The sequence below is a fragment of the Natrix helvetica genome, assembly GCF_964273705.1.
Source record: "Natrix helvetica genome assembly, chromosome: 1".
NCBI lineage: Eukaryota > Metazoa > Chordata > Lepidosauria > Squamata > Natricidae > Natrix > Natrix helvetica.
Window position 1 is genome coordinate 302,267,313 of NC_138548.1, and position 22,929 is coordinate 302,290,241.

At 36.5% G+C, this 22,929-nt stretch overlaps 1 protein-coding gene and 1 long non-coding RNA gene across 3 annotated transcripts in view; one reads left to right on the plus strand and one right to left on the minus strand.

The window, feature by feature from the left end:
• Positions 1-4,649: 4,649 nt before the first annotated feature.
• Positions 4,650-10,991, minus strand: LOC309382845. Its single transcript, XR_014173718.1, has 3 exons — positions 10,931-10,991; positions 6,224-6,336; positions 4,650-5,295 (listed from the first exon to the last, which is right to left on the minus strand). It is a non-coding gene; the product is annotated as an uncharacterized lncRNA (long non-coding RNA).
• Positions 10,992-11,498: 507 nt separating this feature from the next.
• The window catches only part of PRKCD (protein kinase C delta), a 68,687-nt gene continuing 57,256 nt past the window's right edge, over positions 11,499-22,929 (plus strand). Inside the window, exon 1 of one of the 2 annotated variants that reach the window (XM_081934763.1) lies at positions 11,499-11,518. The gene's annotated coding sequence lies outside the window, so the exon portion shown is untranslated. Of the gene's footprint in view, positions 11,519-11,606; positions 11,737-22,929 lie in introns of those variants that run through there. The other variant, XM_081934762.1, reaches the window with a different exon arrangement.

Consider the following 22,929-nt stretch of genomic DNA (forward strand, 5'->3'; position numbering starts at 1 on the left):
GCTAGAAAACCAAGGAGTCTACAAAATACCATGCAAAATCTGCCCTGCAACATACATAGGACAAATGAACAGGAGAATAAATGCACGCAGCACAGAACACAAAAACGCAGTCAGAAAAAAAGAAAAAACGTCCTACCTTTTCCAGCACCTTAAAGCTACAGGACATGAAATTAATTTTGAAGGAACCAGGTTAATATCCAAAACAGAACACTTCAACAAGAGAATAATTATGGAAGCCATCGAAATAGAGAAACACCCCCACAACATGAATAAACGTGATACCTCCCACCTATACAACAAGACCAGCATACCTACACCCGTGAAAATCTACGAAAACAAATATATAACTATACCCGTGAAAATCTACGAAAACAAATATGTATGTATGTATGTATGTATGTATGTATGTATGTATGTATGTATTTGTGTTACAACCCCTGGTATGCCCAAATATGGGAGGGAGCTCACTACTCCCTCTTTCTGTCCTTCGGCTCATTACAGAAGACCATCCAGGCAGAAAACCATATTTTTATTTTTAATGTTGCCTTTGTTATGTTTGTGTTGTATTTGTGCTGATAAATAAATAAAGGGAGACTAGTATAGATCTATTTCAAGCTATTTAGCTCTCATGAGCTAGCCATACCCTTACTGGTATTTGTAACACAAATACATACCTATTTCCCTGGCTCAGCTGATAAGGAGGAGAGCCTGTGGCTTAGTGGCTAAGACTCCTGCCTAATATGTAATACAGCCCAGGTTCAAATCCCAGTAAGGGTATGGCTAGCTGATGAGAGCTAAATAGCTTGAAATACATCTTACTAGTCTCCCTTATTTATTTATCAGTACAAATACAACACACACACACACACAGACAGATATATATATATATATATTATATATATATATATATATATATATATATATATATATATATATATGTATGTATGTATGTATGTATGTATGTATGTATGTATGTATGTATATATATAGATTCCAATGTTAAACCCCATATTATATACTGTGTGTGTCTATACATATACACACATACACACACACATATATATATACATACATACACACAAAAAACCATATATATATAAACACACATACACACACAAACACACGCACATATATATATAAACAAAGATGTATTGAACAGAGTGTAAATAAAGGAAAAAGAAATTTAAAAAGAAAAAGAGGAAAATTATAGAGAAGTTAGAGAAGTTACTTCTGATCTTCTTGACAGTGGTTATAAATACATTTATATTTTACATTCTCTCTCTAAAGTTATATAATTTCCTTCTTTCCCCAAGCCACCCTTCTTAATCTCCAAATCCATAAATCACACATTCATTTTTTTCCAGCAAAAAGTACATAAGGGGTTTCTAGTCACTGATAAATGTTGTTGTTAATCTTTCTCTAATTAAAGAAATTACTTTTGCCATGTCTGCTAGTTCTGTCATCTTTACCAACCATTCCCCCATTGTGGATATTTCAGAATCTTTCTAATGTTTGCACATATTATAGGCTTGCAGCAGTAATTACATATGAGATCATTCCAGAAATAATATTTCTGATTGAAAAAGATGTAATTTTAAATCTATTCAGGTTTTTTAATATTTTCACATCACTATTTATTATTAATTAAATTAAAAATGCAAATAAAAAGTAGTAAAAAGAGAAGAAAATGATGCATGTATATATGATTATTATAAAAGGATTTTTTTTAAAGCTTACAATTTTTTTAAAGGGCACTCTGGTATCCTCCTTTTCCATTCTCCCTTGTTTCCTCTAGTCCCTAATTGGTAAAGTTGAATATTTTTACATTATATTTTGGATATTATTACAATACAATACAATACAATACAATACAATAGTAGAGTTGGAAGGGACCTTGGAGGTCTTCTAGTCCAACCCCCTGCCTAGGCAGGAAACCCTATACAGTTTCAGACAAATAGCTATCCAACATCTTCTTAAAGACTTCCAGTGTTGGGGCATTCACAACTTCTGGAGGCAATCTGTTCCACTGATTAATTGTTCTCAGTGTCAGGAAATTTCTCCTCAGTTCTAAGTTGTTTCTCTCCTTGATTAGTTTCCACCCATTGCTTCTTGTTCTACCCTCAGGTGCTTTGGAGAATAGTTTGACTCCCTCTTCTTTGTGGCAACCTCTGAGATATTGGAATAATGCTATCATGTCTCCCCTAGTCCTTCTTTCTCTTAAGCTAAACATACCCAGTTCCTGCAACCGTTCTTCATATGTTTTAGTCTCCAGTCCCCTAATCATCTTTGTTGCTTTTCTCTGCACTCTTTCTAGAGTCTCCACATCTTTTTTACATCGTGGCGACCAGAACTGAATGCAGTATTCCAAGTGTGGCCTTACCAAGGCATTATAAAGTGGTATTAACACTTCACGTGATCTTGATTCTATCCCTCTGTTGATGCAGCCTAGAACTGTGTTGGCTTTTTTGGCAGCTGCTGCACACTGCTGGCTCATATTTAAATGGTTGTCCACTAGGACTCCAAGATCCCTTTCACAGTTACTACTACTGAGTAAGGTATCACCTATACTGTACCTGTGCATTCCGTTTTTGTTGCCTAAATGTAGAACCTTACTCATTTTAGTTTATCTATTTTGATTATTACTTTTTAAATGGGCGATTCTCTTTTTCCTCAAAAATGTATTCTAAATGTCTTAGCTTGCCTTGACATTTATATATATATAAGGCAGTTTTTTTATATAAGGCAACCATTCTTGCTTGAATTTGGTTAGATTTTTCTAGTGAATATATAAGAATTGCGTTTTGATAAAGATCAATTGGCTACAAAATGACACTTCTACCCTGCTGTCATTTTCTGAAAGCAGCTAAGCACCACATTGAAATCTCAGCTGGCCACAAAATGTAAAACAATTGCAGACCTCCCAAAGACTTCCTCAATGCCAGGTCCAGGAGGTACAATTCTTTTCCACTAAGGCTCCCATCTCATTAAAGAAGGCTTTGTCTCATAAACCAGAATACTTTGCACCTAACCTCATTCCCCTCTACACTTGTGGCTCAAATACTTGAATCCTACTACCACTAACCTTGCTTTGGAGAGACACCGGGCCTGGAAGGAGGATTATTTAAATCCACACTCAGACAATACAAGTACCCTTTGTTTAGGCTCAGATGGATGCCTTGCAGCTCCACAATATCTGGTCAACATCGATTCACTTCCTTCTCTGTGGATTTTGGGAGCCTACACTGAAACATGTATCAAAATCTGTGACTTTTCTTGCCCCACTTGTCACCATGCCAAACTATTAGACCACCAATCAGTTAGACTACTATATCACTTTTCCTCCCCACCAGCGCCATGAGACACATCCTTGGACTTCATCAAAGGCTGAATAGCACTTGGTTATAGTTAACCTTTTGTCTAAGCTCTAAGGGCATTTCTTTTATCTCCTGACAAGGCCTTCCCACTTCTCCTGAGATAGCTCATCTATTTATTCACCATGTTTTTCCAGCAACTAGGGTTGTTCACAATTTATGGCCTGTTCCTGGAAACACCTTTACAATTACTGAATGCATTCTCTTTTTCTCAGAATAACCACAAACCAAGAGTAAAACAGAGAGGATGAATGCTGTTTTAGGGCAACACCTCTATGGCTGTGACAATTACTAGCAAGATGAGCAGAGCTTTTTCCCCATGACTGAGGTCACCAATTATAACTGAGCTCACTCTTCTAATCAAATGTCTTTTAGATTATGTATATTCAAAATAGTTCCCAAGCAATCATTTGGGGAGGAGGGGGAGATTGTAGAAGCTCCTATGCCCCATAACGTGGCTTACTGATATTTGCAGCAAAGTATATAACCTACTCAAGATTCTTTCCATGAATTGAATTTCATAGAATTTTTGCATGGGCCTAAGGAGGTTTTTAACACCCATCCTGCTCTACATTCTTCCAAATTTACTCTTTGATACAGACCATTTCATTCAGCTCATAAGAAAGATAATATTATTGTAAGTACTTATTGTATAAAAATGTTTCTTTAATAGCTATGTCATGTTCAGACACATGCCACGTGTTTGCTTATATAAGTTAATAAGCTAAATATCTAGTGAAATTATCAGAGCTATTTGTCTCCAACTGCCCTTTGAGCACAATATTTGCTGAACAGGTGTGCCAGTATCAACTACAATGAAAACTAGTACTTTGAAGGCAGTTGTTATTTTGCAGCCAAAACTAAAAAGTATTCCACAAGCATTTTAGTTGACTGGTTAAAGCTTTAAATTTTTTGCTTATTTTATAAACAAAGCTTGAGCCTGAATAAGAAATAAGCCAAGATCTAGACCCTTGCTTCATAGTTGGCTTCAGTTTCTTGGGGAATTAGTAAACATAAATGTTGCTTACAGCTTATTCATACTTTAGTGTGGATAAATACCAATATGAATATAAAAATGCAAAAAGTGTCATGTTAATTGAGAAAGTGAACGTGATACTGCTACTGCTGGGTTCAAATAATCTCTCCTGCAAACTAAAACCATCAGATCCAGCAGCTGAAACTTCAATAGGGAATGAATAATAGGGTTGTGCATAACTTACCTGAAGCACAGCTGTCTTCTGTTATTGGCAAGTGGTTCTAGAAAACCACACAGATACTTTAAAGTTGCAGACAGGTATATGTTCTTGCCTCATGTGCTCCAAGCAACCTTTTGAAACTGAATCTCCACACTTACAGGTAGTCCTCGACTTTAACCATTCGTTAACCATTTGTTTAGTAACCTTTTCAAAGTTACAACGGCTCTGAAAAAAGTGATTTATGACCATTTTTTACACTTGCAACCATTGTAGCATTACCATGGTCATGTGATCAAAATTGATCAAAATGGCAACTGGCATGTACTAAGGTTGCAATGCCCTGGAGTCATGTGATCACCTTTTGTGACCTTCTGACAAGCAAAGTCAACGAGAAAGCAAGATTCACTTAATAATCATGTTACTAACAACTGCAGTGATTCATTTAACTACTGTGTCAGGAAAGGTCATAAAATGGGGCAAAACGTACTTAACAACTGCCTTGCTTAGCAACAGAAATCTTGGGCTCAATATTGGTCATAGGACAAGGACTACCTGTATTGTATATAACAGAGGTGGCATTCAGCTGGTTCTCTCCAGTTCGGACGAACCGGTAGCGGCGGCTCCGGTAGCATTCAGGCTTCCATTTGCGAACTGGTAGGGAAGGTAAGTGAATCCCACCTTTGGCATATACGTAGTTCCATTTATGATATGCTGGTTACTTTTCTCCTCTTGAGAAAAAGAGCACAATTCAAAATGAATACATAACTTTGAAGTTTAAGACAGTGTTCATTTTTCTCTCTAAACATACTTGAAAGCCATTGCATTTTAAATCACCTTAATTCAAAACATTTTAAGAAGTGCCCTTAAAACATTCCTAGTTTGTTATTTGGCTTATAATTAAAACAGGGGGTCCATGTGCCTGTGTTTGTATTATAAATGTTCATATATCGTACATCAAATATTGAAATAGAAAACATGGATACAGAAGAGCCCTTTGAAGCAGTTCTGATCTGTACTGAAGTTCTCACATTTATAAAGATAATGTAGTCTATTTTCCAAAATATCCTTGATATTACAAATTTGTGTGTGTGTGCGTGTGTATGCACATAAAATTTTATTAAACATAACTTTCATAAATAAATCTTCATTTTTTTCATTTAAAAAAATTATAACACAGGAATTTTAAAACTTTAAGGCAAGGATGACTTAAAAATAAAAATACTGAGTTGCATGGTAATTAAAGTAAACAATACTTTTTCTTTTCAATATACCAGTAAAACTATAAAAACAAAGAAAGGTTTTACAGAAACAGGAATGGAATTTTATGTGTATCTTTTAACAGGGTTTACTTTTTTAAAAAAAGGGAACTTTTTTTTTACAGTTCAACTGTGTCCCTTAGGCAACTCTAGACAATCAACTCTGTCTGGAAATGTGCCTGGCTTTGTGCCATTTCCTCTGTTCCCATGGAGGACTCAACTAGAATGCCTCCTGTTGCCCCCAACTACTTTTGTAACTTAGTTGCACTAATTCAATCTTTATTCAAACTTGGCAACTTTAAGATATAAGAACTTTAACTCCCAGAATTCTGGCTGGGGAATTCTGGGAATTGAAGTCCACACATAAAGTTGCCAAGTTCAAAGAACATAGCATTTATACCTCCCAGTCTTTCGGCCAGAATGAAAATATGCAACCATCTTGTGTCTCGCTGCTGTTAACCTCCAATCAGCGGGAGAAGAATAGAGACTGTGTTGCTTTCTTCTTTCACATGTCTACAAAAAAAGAATGGACAGTCATTTCCATTAATTGAAACTGAACTGAACTTCTCAACAGAAACTTTCAGTTTGTGTGTCACTCTGATGCCGTGTCACTCTGATGCCACATCACTCTGATGTTTCTACTTCCTGGTTTTCTTTCTGTTACTGAGAATATTTTATGACCTGCAGGGAGCTTGTCATGTAACATCTTTCACTCTGCAGGGACACTAGTTCAGCTGTTCTATGACATCTTTAATTCCCACACATATGATTTCTCCCCTGCCTGCAACACACACACATTAGGAGAAAACCTGTAGTGACTATTCTTCCTTTTCCTTGGTACTTTTGTGGTAAGAAGTAACTAGTACTCCCACTGCCTCAACTCTTGAATAGTAACTAGTAACTACAATTACTAGTTACTAGCCTACAATTAGGTAAAGTGGGAAGGGTATAAGGGATAGCAAATTAATTAATTTAAAAATAAGACTTTTCCCCCAAAGAAAGTAGTTACTTATATCTTCTTATTGGCAATATTTTATTGTGGTATTTAGGAAATTTTAATAAAGCACTTCAAAATAAAGGCATCAGGATTAAAAAAAAAAATAGGACAGGTAACCAGGCAATAGTGATGAGTGGCTAACTGTGGTACTGTGTTCAAGTGTCTTTTTCTCCAGTCTTCACCTTCCTCATTCTGATTAACCCCAAACTTCAATTCCAACAGTTTCCAAGCTGCATTGCTAATGACAATTGTAAATGTATTAGTGGAGGAGGCATCAGGTTAGGGAAAGCTGGTGTATATTTTCTTGGAAATTGTGCAAACATGGTTACAAATAGATCAGAAAGTGGAAGCAAAATAACTGGAACTTAGTTTTAGCTATACAGCTATGGGAAACGGTTTTATTTTTTTGCTAAATGTTGCATTTGTTTCCATGTGTGGCTCCACATTCGTGTTCAGCTGTGAATAGTTTTTGGGGTAATTATTCAAGAATTCATGTTCTTACATTTGAGCAAAACCATCAGATTGAAGTCCTTATGGGTAATTTAACTTTCCCAGATAAAGACATAGACTGAACCCAGAAAAAAGAGCACAAAACTATCCTTTCAATGTGACCTTTTTCTACTCTTCACTACTAAATTTGACACTATTTTGAAGCCCAGAGCAAATATCTTATTATTCTAAAAATGAATTGTTATGTAACATCTAATTTGAAGACTGAATTTATTACTTATGTTTCACTTCTTCTTTGCTTTTATTTATTCAGGAGAGGTTACGCGTCCCAGAAACATACACTCCCCTCCAATATAATATCTCCCCAAGAGCTCTGATGACTACTACAAGGTCATTCTTAATAGCTGAATGGGCACAGAAGCCAGTTATTTCTGGTCTTAGCTCAGCCCTTTTCACTGCATGCCACACTGCTCCCCCTGTTTATGGCATAATTCTGTTTAAACTCCAAACACCAGGAGTAATTCTATGGTTTTATGAGAGCACTGGATAAAATAAGCAGTACACATTTGCCATCTAATTTCTAAAACAAAGCCTCTTGTGTTATGTTTATAATTGTACCTCCAAGAAGCACATGCCAATGTTTTTCTCCTTTTTTAATTAAGAGAACTGATTAAAAAGGCACACTTCCTGTTTAACTGATCACATATACTAAAAAAATGTCATTGGTTTAAAAAAATCAAACACAGAGTGAGACAGAGAGACTGTAATTAGGCAAACTAGGTATGTGTAGCATGAAAGAACTGGACAAAGGCTACGCATCAGAATTTGTTGCAAATTTCAGACACAGAAAGGGTGAAACATAAAAACACAAGTTGACCCAAAGAAGAGTGCTCCTTAATGTCTATCACATTTAGACAACATAAGACACGACATTAACCAACACTTTTGTCCTCCTTTGTCAGGAAAGAGGAAGTGAGAATTTGAAAGAAACAGTAGTCAGCATTAAAGACATAGCAGCATAATCACAGGCAGTTCGTTTCAAAGCAAATTATCATTTTCAACTGAAGCATAACTCTACTGCATGGATAAATAAACGTGGCTTTGGTTACATAGATACAAAATCAGCCTTGGAAACTGCTTAGTCAGAGGACATCTGATTTGCTTTCTTCATTTCTCATCTATGATCCTGTTAAATGAAGAGAGTAAAACCATGCTTTTGAAAATTACTTCAGTGCAGACACCCAAAACTTTTAATGTGATAAAACGATCATAAGAAATTTCTGAATATAACATCAGGTTATTTGTTCATATAACTTCAATTTCCCATTTCTTCTACCAAGCTCCTTACTCCTTGCCTGTAAAAGAGGCAAGCGTTTGTTTAATGGAAAACTGGCAAAACACAATATCAGATTTCATCTCTTTTTGCATATCAGTGTCTTTTAGGCTGAATAGGCATTGTTAAAGAATAACAATTGCTGATAGATTAGCTTAGGTGTTTGGGGTTTATCTAACTGGGTGAGAGGGAGAGAAAGATAAAGCTACATTAGAAGTTGTAGGAAGTGTTGGGCAGCAGAGAGTTGGGTTTTTGAGGCCTAACATTGTACTTTGGAAGTAAACGTGTGGTGCTAATATTAGATTTCTGCATAGCCTTCACGTAGCACGTTTTGTCCAAGTTGTGAATAGTGGGTATGTTTTGCCTAGAGACGGAGAAAAGTGGGGTATGCATATTATGTCTCTGTGAGTACGTTTTCCTAAGTATTAGGTGGTTACTATTTGTGAATTTTATTCTATTTTTCTGGGCATTAATGCATATATAAAGTCTATGGCAAATAGTTTTTTTGCTTAGTCCTTGAACAATTTACCTTCTGTTAAACATACATTTTGACTAGTAGAAATATGAAACATCTAAGCCAAGTGTACTTATCAGTTTCAAAAACCATAAAGAAATTGGGTACCTAGTTGCAAGATTGTACCTTCCAAGATCTCAGAAAAAAAAAAGTTTCTTACATTTCCTTGTCCTTTCAGTCAGACATGTTGCTGGAAATTGAATTGGGAACGTTCAGATTTCCCAAAGTTTGTATTTTATCATTATGCTATGATCCTTCTCTAATCAGGCACTAACTGAAATCTCCCAAAGCATATATTTAAATAAACTGGATTTTTACTATACGTTCATGAAGTATTTTATTATTAATTATTACAGCAATGGATGAAGTGGAATCATTGCAGTGGAATCATTGCCACAAGAATATGCTAGAATCTGAAATTATTTTTGATGCAACAACCACACTAAAATATTACTGTCCACTGAATTCCACATAGAATTTAAATTTAGACCGATCATATAAACTGTAGTCAAGAGTCTGAGGAGACAATATCTGGTGAATTTACACTATGGCTCCTTGCAACTTCTGTGCTTTCCTGGTAGAAAATTGAAAAAGGAATGATTTTATATTTGCAGAAGCTTAAGAAATATCTGTACTTATCCAGACGTAAAGCAAATCAACCATTGTTGCCTATTATGTTATCCAAATTATTAATTTTGGACCATAGTTTATTCCTACCAGCTAGAATTAAAGCAGAAGTTCCATAAGATCTGGCGATACAGTCAGAGTGAACAGTATTTTTCCTTCCAGTTAGTCTTGATTCTTGGCAACTACATGACAAATCCCTGCAGCTTTCTTGGCAGTGCTTTCGCAAGTGATTTGCCATTGCCTTTTTCTATGGCTGAGAGAATGACTGGGCCAAAGTCACCCAGTGGTTTCTGTACCTAAGGCAAGACTAAAATTCACTCTTCTCAATGCTAGTCCAACACTTTTAACCATCACATCAAACCCTATTTGTATGGAATCAGAGTACTGCAGTAAATTAAGCATCATAATCAGCTTTGATCTCTTTTTCCCTTTCCCTTAAGTTTAACTTGGCTATTAATTCTGATCGAGTGTATCAAGAAAGATTCAACATCAAAACGAAAGCTTGATGGAAGCGGGGAAAGTCAGTGCTAGTGAGGATAAACCATCCAAAAAAGGTGGAGGATACAAACCACTACATTTCCAGTTGAAAGATGCAGAGCTGAAAGGTGCCAGTAACAGTGTGATCAAAAGGTACATACACCCCTATTCTCTACAAAGTACAATGTAGTCATAAAGTTAGAAAACACCCCAGAAAATAATACAGGTTCTTGGGCCCAACAATACCAACAATACCAAATAGCCCTAAATTTGCACAAAAATAACAAGTGCAGATTGTGGCTGGTTCATTTGCAGTAGCCTACGACAGAGTTAGCTTATTAGAACCCATCCAACAAGACTACAGATAGTTCTTGACTTACAACAGTTCGCTTAGTGACTGTTCAAAGTTACAACAGCACCGAAAAAAGTGACTTGTGACCATTTTTCACACTTATGACCACTGCAGCATCCGCAATGGTCATGTGATTTAATTTGGATGCTTGACAACTCACCCACATTTATGACAATTGCAGTGATCTCCTTTTGCGACCTTCTATCAAGCAAAGTCAATGGGGAAGTTTTCCTAATTTAACAGCTGAAGCGATTCAGTTAACAAATGTGCCAAGAAAAGTCATAAAATGCGGCAAAACTCACTTAACAAATTTCTCACTTAGCAACATATATTTTGGGCTCAATTGTTGAGGACTACCTTATAAAATTATTGCAATAATGGTGAAAAAAAGCTGAGCCTTTTTTTTCCCTCCTCACAGGCCAGGCATACCTTACCCAGCGTTCAAACCTTTTTTCCAGCGCTCTGAACACAAACGCGAGTCAAGGGACATCCCCCACACGAGCCACCCAAACCCAACACCGTTCACTGACGAGTTCTTCGAGGGCACCTTTACCCACCCCCCCATTTCTCCGCCCCACAGAAGCCGCTCAGCAGGAAGACGAGCGAATGGCCTCTGATCAGGAAGCACCTATGGCGAGCACCAGGGGGGGGGGGTGTCAGGTACTGCGCGCGCCCTTCTCCCGGAGCAGAGAAGGGCAGCCGCTGAAGGAAGGGCCCCGAGCGACAGGGCGAGGCTCGTACAAACTAGTTCCCTTTTGGGCGTTCTCGCTTGGGAGAAAGTCCCAAGCGGAGAAGTAACAGGGCCCGGGAAGGAGGAGGAGGAGGGGGAAGAAGAAGAAAAAGGAAAGCGAAAGACCGCGAGGATGACTCTGCTTTTCCAGGCGCTCTTTGGGGGGGGTGGAGCGGGAGGGGGGAAATCCCCGCGCGCCCCAGCCCCAGCAGCAGGTGAGCGCGTCCGGCAGAAGCCGAAGCGGAGCTCGCGCGGGGAGGAGGCGAAGGAGGAAAAATGGGAGGTGCGAGAGTGCCATGGGAGGGCGGTCCGACGCGGAGGCAGCCCCACTCGACGGGGCTCTCGCTTTTCAGAGCGTTGCTTTCGGCCTCGGAGCGCCCTCCGAGCAGTCCTGCGCCTTTCCAGCTCAGCCTGGACCTTCCGAGGGAGACGGGTAAGCGATCCGCGGGCGCCAAGGGGGATTCCGCCACTCGGAGAGACTTTTTCCTTCGTGGAGTGAAGGAGCGGATTCCCTTTTCGGCTGGAAACACTTCGGCTGGCTCCTTCGCGAAGGAGGAAGCGGGCTCAGGCATTCCTCTTTTAGACACGGGCTCTTCCCGCCAGCCCCCTGCTTCCGGTCCTGAGGTGGGGTCGGGCGGACGGCTTGAGCATCTTTCTCCTCTCCGACTTCCTTCGGCGGTGCGGTAGAGTCACCCCCTCACTCGCCCCACACCCCTCCCCGTCAGCCTGCGGTCCATCCCCTGAGAAACTCGAGTTCCTCCTTCGGAAGAGCGACTTTGACACCCGCCTCTCGCTTTGGGTTGGGTGGCAGATTTTATATGAAGCTCCGAGGTGCTGCCTTTTTCCTCCTTCCTGCTTTCCTCTGCGCTCGCAGGGAATCCGGAATGGGGCAAAGCGCTGCTGAGTTTAAGCAGGACCGGCTGGCGGGGCTTTCATAACTCCTGGTCAGAGCAGAGCTGTTGTGTGCAACATCTGTTTGGAGGACTAGCTCCGCCGGGACTTCCTTGTTTTAAAGGACTCCATGTTTTCTTGAAGTACTTTACTACATTTCTGAACATTGAGCTTCTGTCTTAATCAGAAATAGGAGGTTGATGGGTTGGTACTAAGGCATCATCTTTAGCCTGGTTGATCCATGTAGCACAACTATTGTTGCAGTTTATCCATCCTTTCACATTTTTCCCTACATTGTCAGAGTCTTTGGGAAGAAAAACAAAAGCCAAGAACCCATTGACAAATGGAGCTTTGGAATGAGACACCCGAGGCTGCTCTATTCGGGGAAAACATTTGCAAAAGCTGTTGTCCTGCAAAATCAGAAATGTGATGTTAGCAAGAGGTCTGCTCACCTGAAAGGATAAGTGTGCTGAAAATATTATGGCAACATTTTAACAAGCGATCAAGTATAATACTACTAGCCAATAGAAACATTCAGCATGTGTGTGTGTTTGCCTAACTCTTAACAATGCTGTCCTGGATGGAAAGTTGACAGTGGTTGGCAGATTTTGTTGACAGGTGGTTGATGGGTTTTATGAAATATGCCTTGTAATCGTCATTTACTTTGTGCAGTGATCAGTTGGCTCACAACTGCTCACACCCTGATTTCTGCATCTAGAAGCAACAAGTTGAGAGGTTTAGTGTTTAGGAAGTTGGGGATTTTCCCACTGTAGGCTGACTGGAGTGGGGTTCAGAAGTGGTCAGTAATTGTTTAGCTTGAGGCAGAGCGATATTTGCTTTCCTGTTCAGTGAATGGATAAATTTGATTGCATTAGTCATCTCAAAGTATTTGCCGTGCAAGTATGTTTCTGGCGTATATCTGTTATCTACTTGTGAACCTTAATCTTTAATAGTGGGCGGACAGAGAATGAATTGGAACTTTTTCAGTGTTTCGTGTGATAAAAAGATAGGCAGCTGCAAAAGCAAAACTTTTTTTTTAATGCTGGCAATAACACTTGAGAGCACTAGATTTCTTAATTTTCTTTGTTTAGAGTCTTTCATGTGCCTAAAATGTAACGTCCTAGAGTCTACTACCTAGGTACTAGCAAATTGTTAAATAAATAAATAAAACGTAGGAACTTTCTTAGAAATTAAAATGTTGAGTCAGATGACTACAGAGCATGACTAATTTGGCATGCTAGTAAGTATATAGTAAATACCAGTGGTGTCAGAGAATTTAAAATTCTTAACTATATTTCTGAAATGTCAAACATTCCACTAACCTAAGAAGGTTGCAAAGCTCTACTCTACATAAATATCTACTCTGATTGGACATATCCTGTTACTTAAATCACTAGGGACTGAATTTTTCTACATGGTTGCATTACTGATATTAGTAGGAAATTTCTTTGGCATTGCAAATTTGTATATTTGGGGGAGGAATGTTTATATCCAGTAGATTTCAAAGTGTGCAATATTGAACATTACTAGTATATCTTACATACTCTGGTAGTATATCATATAGGTAGCAAACTATAATTATTCAGGTTTTTGAGATGGACTTTTTTAAACATTGATTGGTTATGTTCTTAAATTGTTTTAAGTTTTTTTTAAATGCATTGAACAATTTCTTGTTGCTCCTAGTCACAATACAATCATTTTTGAACAAAAAGTTTAAATTTTATATAAGGGACTATTAGTTTTGATCTAGTCTTGAGATATAAAATATTTAGTTCCAATAAGTATAACAAGCTATTTGTAAAGAATATAGAGGGAGACGCTAATAATTTAATTCATCAGGATATGAGAATATTGTAAATTGGTACAATTTGTTTATTCTCAAATTAAATGCAATTGTGGATCTTCAGAATGCTAGAGCATTTGACTAGGGTTAGAATAAAACATTTTGTTAAACAGGAGGATTATCCTTTGGCTTCAGTCCCATGTACACTTTCCTAAGAGTAATCTCTATTGCATCTGGCGGATCTTACTTCTAAGTAAACATATAAGTACTTCATTATTCATATATTCATTATACAGCATAGTATATAATAAGTGGGTTTTCAGTGTTCCTTAAAATGATAAAAACACACTGGATCCTTGGACCACTCATTAGCATTTAGTCAAATCTACTTGTTTTATAGAGTGTTATAGAGATAAAATGGTGGGGTATATGTGTGCATGGAAAAAGTATAGATGACTGGATTTGGAGATATAAGTATTTATTTGTCTTTATTTGAATTCTAAAGTCATATTTAACTTAGATGTTTATATAATATTTCATCAACTTTACAAGTTTAAGAATGCTGAATAGCAGTGTACTATTTAGTGAACAGAGTTTTTTAAATTGTGGCACAATCAAATTGCTCTCAATGATACTAATGTGAAATTATGAGATTTTTATTTATTAAACATTTAATTTTGATATCTACTATTGTATTAGTATGTTTTAACACAGTAACTGTGCCCTTAGTTATTTACTGTGGTAAACACACATAACACACTTTCGGTAGAATGTGAACTCCACCGTGAATTGTGAGCACATATATAAATGTTATCCATTGATTTGGATGAATTCCTGTTGCTGAGGATGTAGATGAGATTCCTGAATTAATTCAGTCACTTGTTTCTTCATTCTGGTTCATCTTGGTTTGTTATAGCTAATAAGGAAGGGATAGCCAATTAGATCCAAGGAGACTATGAACTCCTGTAAGAGTTGTCCTCTTTAAACAAGACGTTAATTGAGGCATCCATGCACACACTAAGTTTAGTTTTATGTCTGGATTTGGTAACCTTGAGGGATGATGTTCATCAAGAGAGAGAGAGGGAGAGAGAGAGAGAGAGAGAGAGAGAGAGAGAGAGAGAGAGAGAGAGAGAGAGAGAGAGAGAGAGATGGTACGTACTTGAGTTGTATGGCTTGATTCCATCAATCATGGAATCATTCTGAATTAATTGTGTTTTAGGATGCAAACCAAGATATTATTGGAAATACTCAATTGTGGCAGTTTTGTTTTAAAATCTTACATCACTCTTTTATCCCCCATACCATCTTTCTGAAATTGTAGGAGGTGTCCATCTAACTTGTCTGAGTAAGGAGTGCTTTGAAAAGAACCTATACTGGACAATTAACTGGATCATACTATGATGAGATAAATGAAATCATAGCAAAATTAGAATCTTGTTTTGAGATTTTGCTCATAAGAATAAGTACATATGTAGAATAAGATACATTCTTCCTGAAGGACCAGGTCTACAATTTGTGGTTATTTCTAGATCCATATTGGGACACATATTAAAACATTCTTGAATCATTATCAACTTAAACAGATTCATTTGTGACCAGTTGTAGATAGAAATGGCCTGATGTTAATTAAACATGATCTAGTATCACTGTACATAAATTGTCCTTAGTTAATTTAGTTAATTTAACTAAATTTAGTGAAAAGCAATTGTGGCGCAGTGATTAGAATGCAGTACTGCAGGGTAATTCTGCTGACTGCCAATTACCAGCACTTTGGCAGTTCGAATCTCACCAGGCTCAAAGTTGACTCATCCTTCCATCCTTCCAGAGGTGGATAAAATGAGGAACCAGATTATTGGGGACAATATGATGACTCTGTAAACCACTTAGAGAGGACTGCAAAGCAATGTGAAGCGGTATATAAATCTAAGTGCTATTGCTATTGCAAGACTTCTAGTTTATTCACTGAGGACAAATAACAGTGTGTTGTCTGATGTTCTCATTGCCAGGTGACTTGTAGACATATTTCCCCATGGTGATTCTGATCCCTTAATGCAATGAGGCAAATGTATCTATATATGGATCTTTAACACAGTACCTGAGAATGCAAATACCCGTTCAAACATATTTGATGTCCACCAGATCCATCCTGCAGTTGATTTTATTATTCAGTTCTTTTAATTAAAAAAAACATGTCCTCAAGCATCCCTTTTTTTTTTCAAAAAAATGCTTCCGAGCTCACATAACATCTGAAGGCATTCTTAGTGTTCATTTTGTAAATGTTCTTATCTATCCTGAAAAAAAAATGGGGAAATTAAAAGAGATGTTAGAAAGCAAATTCACAAAGCGCTTTTTGATAAAATAGGTAAATGTGATGATCAGTTTGTGGCTACAATGCATTCAGAATTCCAAATCTGTATCAATATAGTACAAAGATGCTGGAAAAATTGCTAGGTAGATACTGTATGTCTTGAAAAAGCCTATGTTTTAGTTGAGAGAAAGCTAAGGAAAACTCATGGAAAGGTTATAAAACATAAGTATATATTGATATGGGGAAAAAACTATATCTAAGGAGACTTGATGTTTTAAGAAATAAGTCAAGGATGTACAATGCCCCATTAATTGTTCAGGGTATTTATCAATATGTGTATATTGAATCCTTAAGAGGTTGGAGATAATATTTATCAAAAGCATGGATGTGTATGTTATTTTGATTTCAGACAATGCCATATTGTTGACTGTGAACTGAAATGATTTGCAGTGAATGTTAGATGTGTGATACAGCAAGAAATATGGATCTGAAAAAATTAATTATCAAAAAATAAAGATAGATGTGTTTCACAGGAAATAGAATGAATGATTTACGCTTGTAGATGTCACTTAGTATATGTCTTTTGCAAATATTAATTTTCATTTTTTATTTTATTAGTTATACAAGCACAAAAATAACACAAACATAATACAAGAAAAAGGATATATGTGATAAACAACTATCTACAACTAAGTCCTTTAACACGTCACTAAATGTAGATTATAGAGAAATGTAATGTTCTGACTGATTTTCACAATATAAAGGAATTTGGAAATACTGACAAAGCATGTTTTTTCTTCGATCTATTGCAAGGAAAGAATGTTTTTTGAAGATATGAAAACAATACTTTGCAAGAACATGCTTATGTTATCTTTTTTATATGAAATTAGAAGAAATCTATAAGTTACTGTAAATTGAATATATGAGTCAGTGTGTAGCTGTAGTGGAAGCAAGAATAATTTGTCAAGGTAGAATAGTATAAAGAAAGATGTTGGAATAAACTAGATTTAATTATATTTTCCTTTTCTTAGTTTTAACTTCTGTCTTTAAAGTTATTTAATTACTTTTTACTCTCTTTTCTCTGCATTACATACTGTTGCTTACTAAAAAAGGGATAGTATGTTAAGTATGCACATACTTATCAATGAATGGGTTATTTTCCTTGTTTCCCCCTTTTTGGAGTTCACATTTTTGAAGAGATGCTCCTTCCTATATTTGGTTTTCAAATCATTAGGGTGAGTAGACAGGCAAGAATTCTTTTAAGAGTGACATAAACCTGACACGTGTAGTCTAGTTGGATGGTTTCTGATCAGCTGACTCTGTCATAGGTTACTGCCAATGAACATTCTGCACTTCTAATTTTTGTGCAAATACAGGGCTATTCAAAGCTATTGAATACCAATAGCTTTTGGGCCCAAGAAGTTCAGCTAGAGTTTATGAACTAAGGCCCATAGTTATATTGAGACATTGATTCAAGTAGCAAGAAGAAACAGAAATAAACAAAAGAATGTTTTTGAAGTGATTTTTCTTATAGCAACTATGTTTGTTCATATACAGCAACAGTAATAAATTAAGAAGTATAGATTAATTTAAAACACGAAGAAAGCAGAAAATAGTGTCAAATAAATAGTGCTCCTTTTTCTAAAGTTAATCCAATTTAAAGTGGGAGGGGCACAGAAATTTATAGATTCATCATTTTTGCTTAATTACTTGAGCTGTAATTTCCTAAAATAGTGTTGTTGTTATTTTAAAGAATAAAAACAAAACTCCTAGTTAGATGATTGCCATATTAGCAGAAGCAGCACTGCCCCAGAGAGGTTTGTGTATATAATGTGAATTGTATCGTATCTCATTTTAATGAGAGAGCAAACATAGGCTATTTCCATACAGTACTAGAGAGTTGGAGAATTACAGCAGAAACATTATTTTTATTGCTTTATTGCAGGAAAAAAGATGATACAAACATTAACCAAACACATACAAAAATAAAAAAAGAAGACAGAAACATATATAGAGAAAACTGCTCAGTTTTGAAACATTTTATTAAACCAAATGTCCAAATGGAATAATATTGATCAGACTTTTCATTACACTTATAAAGAGCCAGTTCAAATCATCAATCCGAGACTGCAAATCCAGAGTAATGCTTTTCAATCAAAGAAGAAGCATTCTTTTTGCTGCATTCTAAATGCCTAATTCTTCATATAATGATAAATTCAATGTTTGGTATATACTTCAAAATCATGTTAATGCCTGTTAGCAATATTACTGTTATCTAAAGTTAATCAAAGTAGGCGTCATCTACTTAGATTTTCCAAAAGCCCTTTAATAATGTCCTTTATCAAGGATTTCTCAGTAAGCTTAAGAGCCATGGAATGAAAGGGTAGATCGTCTTATGGGCAAGCAACTGGCTAAAGGCATGTATTAGTGGGGTTTCCCCAGGGTTCTATCCTAGTCTTCCTTCCTTCCTTTAAATAATGCATATTTTTTATTATTATTATTATTATTATTATTATTATTATTATTATTATTATTATTATTATTATTATTATTGTTATAAATAATGTTTGCATAGCCATCACAATCCTGGGCAACTCACAAAACACAAAAGGGAAGGGAAGGGAAGGAAGAGAAAAAACCCCAAAGTCACTATAAAACCTTATGATGTTCCTGGGCAACTCTCCTGCAAATCAACACATCATCTTTCTAGGCTTCAGCCTCATCTTGCCCAAATATTTCTAGCTATAATTTGTATTGTATTATATCATGTTTATAGAAAGCCAGTTTGATGTAATAGTTAAGGTATCAAGCTAGAAATCAGAAGACTGTGAGTTTTGCTGATTTAAGCAAAAAACCAACTGGGTGACCTTGGGCTAGTCACTTTCTTTCAGTCTAGGGTAAGAGCAAATGGCAAACTACTTCTGAAAAATCTTGCCAAGAACATTGCAGGAACTTGTCCAGGTAGTTGCCAGAAATCAACATTGATTCAAAGGGACGCATACAACATTATACATAATATGGAAACAGGTGTGACTAGTGGAGTCACATTTTCAAACAACACGAATCTGTTTAGAGTGGAAAAACAATAAAGACACTGAAGAGATCCGAAGTGAACTCTGCACATTAAATGAGTGGGGGATCAAAATGGATGGTTTCATTTAATGTGAGCAAATGGGAGCATATTAATGCCAAATATTCTAACTATTCATGCAGCTAATGAGATCAAAGTGAGCAATGACTAATGAGAAAAGAGAATAAGGGTAAACAATGTAATGAAGGTATCAACACATAGTGCATCCAGTACAAAAAAAAGCCAGAAGGATGTTAGCAATATTAAGTAATGTATTGCAAATAGAGTTGCATATATCAGAATGGCCTTATACGTTTATCCTTGGTATGACCTCTCCTAAAATGTTGTGTGCAGTTCTGGTCACTGCATCTCAAGAAGGATATAGTAGAGGTAGAGAAAGTTCAGAGAAGGGCAACTAAAATGATCAAAGATTTGAATCACCTTCCCTATAAGAATAGGTTGTGCATCTGGGTGTTTTTAATTTACAAAGGAGGCAAATGAGAGGGATATGGCTGAGATGCAAAAAAAGAATACATGGTTTGGATAAAGCGGGCAAGGAGAAGCTTATTTTCCCTTCTAGAACAACAGAACCAGAGGTTACCCAGTGAAGTTGAACTGGAAAAATCAGGACAGAAAAAGATTTTTAACCCAACATATAATTAAACTTTGGGAGTTTATTATCAGGAAATGTAACGTTAGTACCCATTTGGCTGACTTCAAAAAAGGTTGAACCACTTTATGGAAGTTATGAGAAGACTAACATACAATAGCTATTAATCTTTGTGGCATCATGCCTGCTTCTAACAGCTGCCTACTAGGAAACAGTTTTCTGGACAGTTGACTACTGGACTATGTGCAACGGAAGTCTGTCTGATCTAACAGAGCATTACATCTGATCCATTCCCTAAACAATTTTCAAAAAGGAACTGTCCAACAGTGTATTTCATATAGATAAGATGCAACCCTTAATGCTTGACATATAACAGAATTGTGGGAAGTGCAAACCTTTCCCATGATGTCAGAGATTTTAGATAACAAATTTCTAATTATTTTCCTAATAGTTTTTAAACTTGATCACTTAAATTCCATGAAGAAATCCAAGTCCAAGTATACGTCCAGGAATAAAAATGAAAATCGGGGAACTAAAAATCCTTGTAATCATTATAATTAGATAGAGAAAATACATAGGCTTGTTTCTTCTATTAAAAACTCAATAATTTATCAATGTACTTTAATACTTTAAATGAATTTGGGGTCAAATTCCTTTTTTTTACAACCTTTATCTTTCTCCATAAAGCCTCTGGGTTTGATCACCTGTTTATATGAATGTTAAGCTAAAGTAAAATAAATTGATAAAATCCTAATTTTTCACAAATCTTGATACTTACATTGGTATCTATAGGAAGTATACCAAACACTAATTAATTGATTAACCTGTTTACCAAGCTATTGTATTACATCAGTGCATTTGAAATATAGCATTCATAATTGTCAATGAGACAATACAGATAGTCCTTGATTTATGATTACAATTGAGCCCAAAATTTCTGTTGCTAAGTAAAACAGTTGTTAAGTGAGTTTTGCCCTATTTTACAACCTTTCTTGTCATAGTTGTTAAATGAATCCCTGCAGTTGTTAAGTTAGTAACACAGTTAATTAGAGAGCCCAACATTAATTCAGGTAATAATAAAATAGGGGAGAGTTGCAGAGTATGACTATAAGATTCTTTCTAACTCCTTAATAACAGCAGTACCAAATCAAGGATAATAGGTTGTTAAGTGAATCTGGCTTTCCCTTTGGTTGTCAGAAGTTTGCAAAAGCTGATCACGTGACCCAGGATACTGCAGCCATTATAAATATGAGTCAGTTGTCAAGGGTCTGAATTTTGATTACATGATTATGGGGATACTTCAACGGTTGTAAGTGTGAAAAACAGACATCACTTTTTTCAGTGCTGTTGTAACTGTGAACATCACTAAATGAAGTGTTGTAAGTCGAGGGCTATCGGTATTGGCTCCATGGAAGAAAAGACAAAAGAACCTCCCTGAAGATTTGCATGGGATATTTTAATAGATGAAGAGCGAAACATCTCAAAACAGGGGAGAGTTGCAGTGTGTGACTGGTGGAATTCTTTCCAACCCCTTAATAGCAGCTCCACCAAATCAGTGATAAGAGAGGCTTATAATGCAACAGCTTGGCAGTATTTCAAACAACTGCCCAGTTGCTTCTCCCATACAATACATTGGTGATTACCTGTGATCCAGTTTTTAACCATCCTTCTTCTTCCGGTTTCTTCCCCTTCCAGTTTCTTCCCCTCCCCCCCCCCCATATCAAATTTGGCCTGTTCCATTCTGTTTGGGGTGAGTTACCCTGTTGACAGATGACTGGATGGACAGTTTCCAAAATTTCATTGCATAATTTCTTTCTAACATTTGATTGGATTAGAAAGGCTAAAATTGGGGGGAGGGTCCATATTTGAACAGGATTTGCTCTAAAACTTTCTACTCTACTACATCAAAGGCCTTTACCACATTCAATAAACCAGCCATTGCCAATTTGAGTTTTTATGAGTGTTTATCTAAAATATCACTAAAGCAGCAACAAGTTTAAAACAAAATCTATTTTGTAATAAACAATAAAATATATTGTATTTATATTTATTTTGGAATTGGTACATTTGTTTATAATAATGTACATTTCATTTTCTGCAGATGTCTATTGCACAATACAATAAAAGGTTCCTCAACATATTAATGCCTGTCATCCAAAGTTTCTGAAACATATCTGAGGAGAATTAATACAAATTTAAAAAGCTGTTTAAAAATAAAATATGCTTAAACTTTGAAATCTAACTGTAAAACTCAAAATACTGAAAAGTTTTCTTTTTTAAAAAAAATTCCCTTGCAATCCACTGAGTGCCTTGGAAAAGGAAAGGAAGGAAACTGAAATGTTTATGTTATAAAGGATGATACCGCTGACTTATAGTGTAAAGATGTGTGAATGTGTATTTAAATACAACAATAATATTAGAAGTGACTTTAGGCATTCATCTCAATGCATAAAGAGTCTCAAATTAAATGAAAAATAGGGGTGTGCAACATTAATGTGATTTGTCTCAGTGAGTTGAAGAAGCGATTTGTTTTGCCTGAGATTGCCAAAAACCTTCACAGTGGTTCCTTTAGTCAGAGGAGGCTGAAGATTCACAGAAGCTGCTTCCTTTATTTCCAGCAACTGATTGGAAGCCTCAGAAGAGACTTCTGTTCATGTGCCAAAGGCATCTTCATGGTATGAGAATATCAAAGGCTTCAGAAATATGGCGATCCAGCTGCTTCCATTGTGCTTTTAGAAGCAGCGGGGCTGTGTTGTTTCTCAAAGCAGGTCTTGATGCTGTGTGTAAAATTTCATCAAGGCAAAGCAAGGCTCTGAAGCTGTATCTAACTCCCGTGGAAAACAGGTTTTACTGGCTCCCTACTTGTTTCTGCCCAGCTTTCAAGCAATCGGGTGAAGCTCCGAATGAGACTCGATACTCCTGTTTGTACAAATGCAAATACTGCAACCTTCATGTTCTGAGACT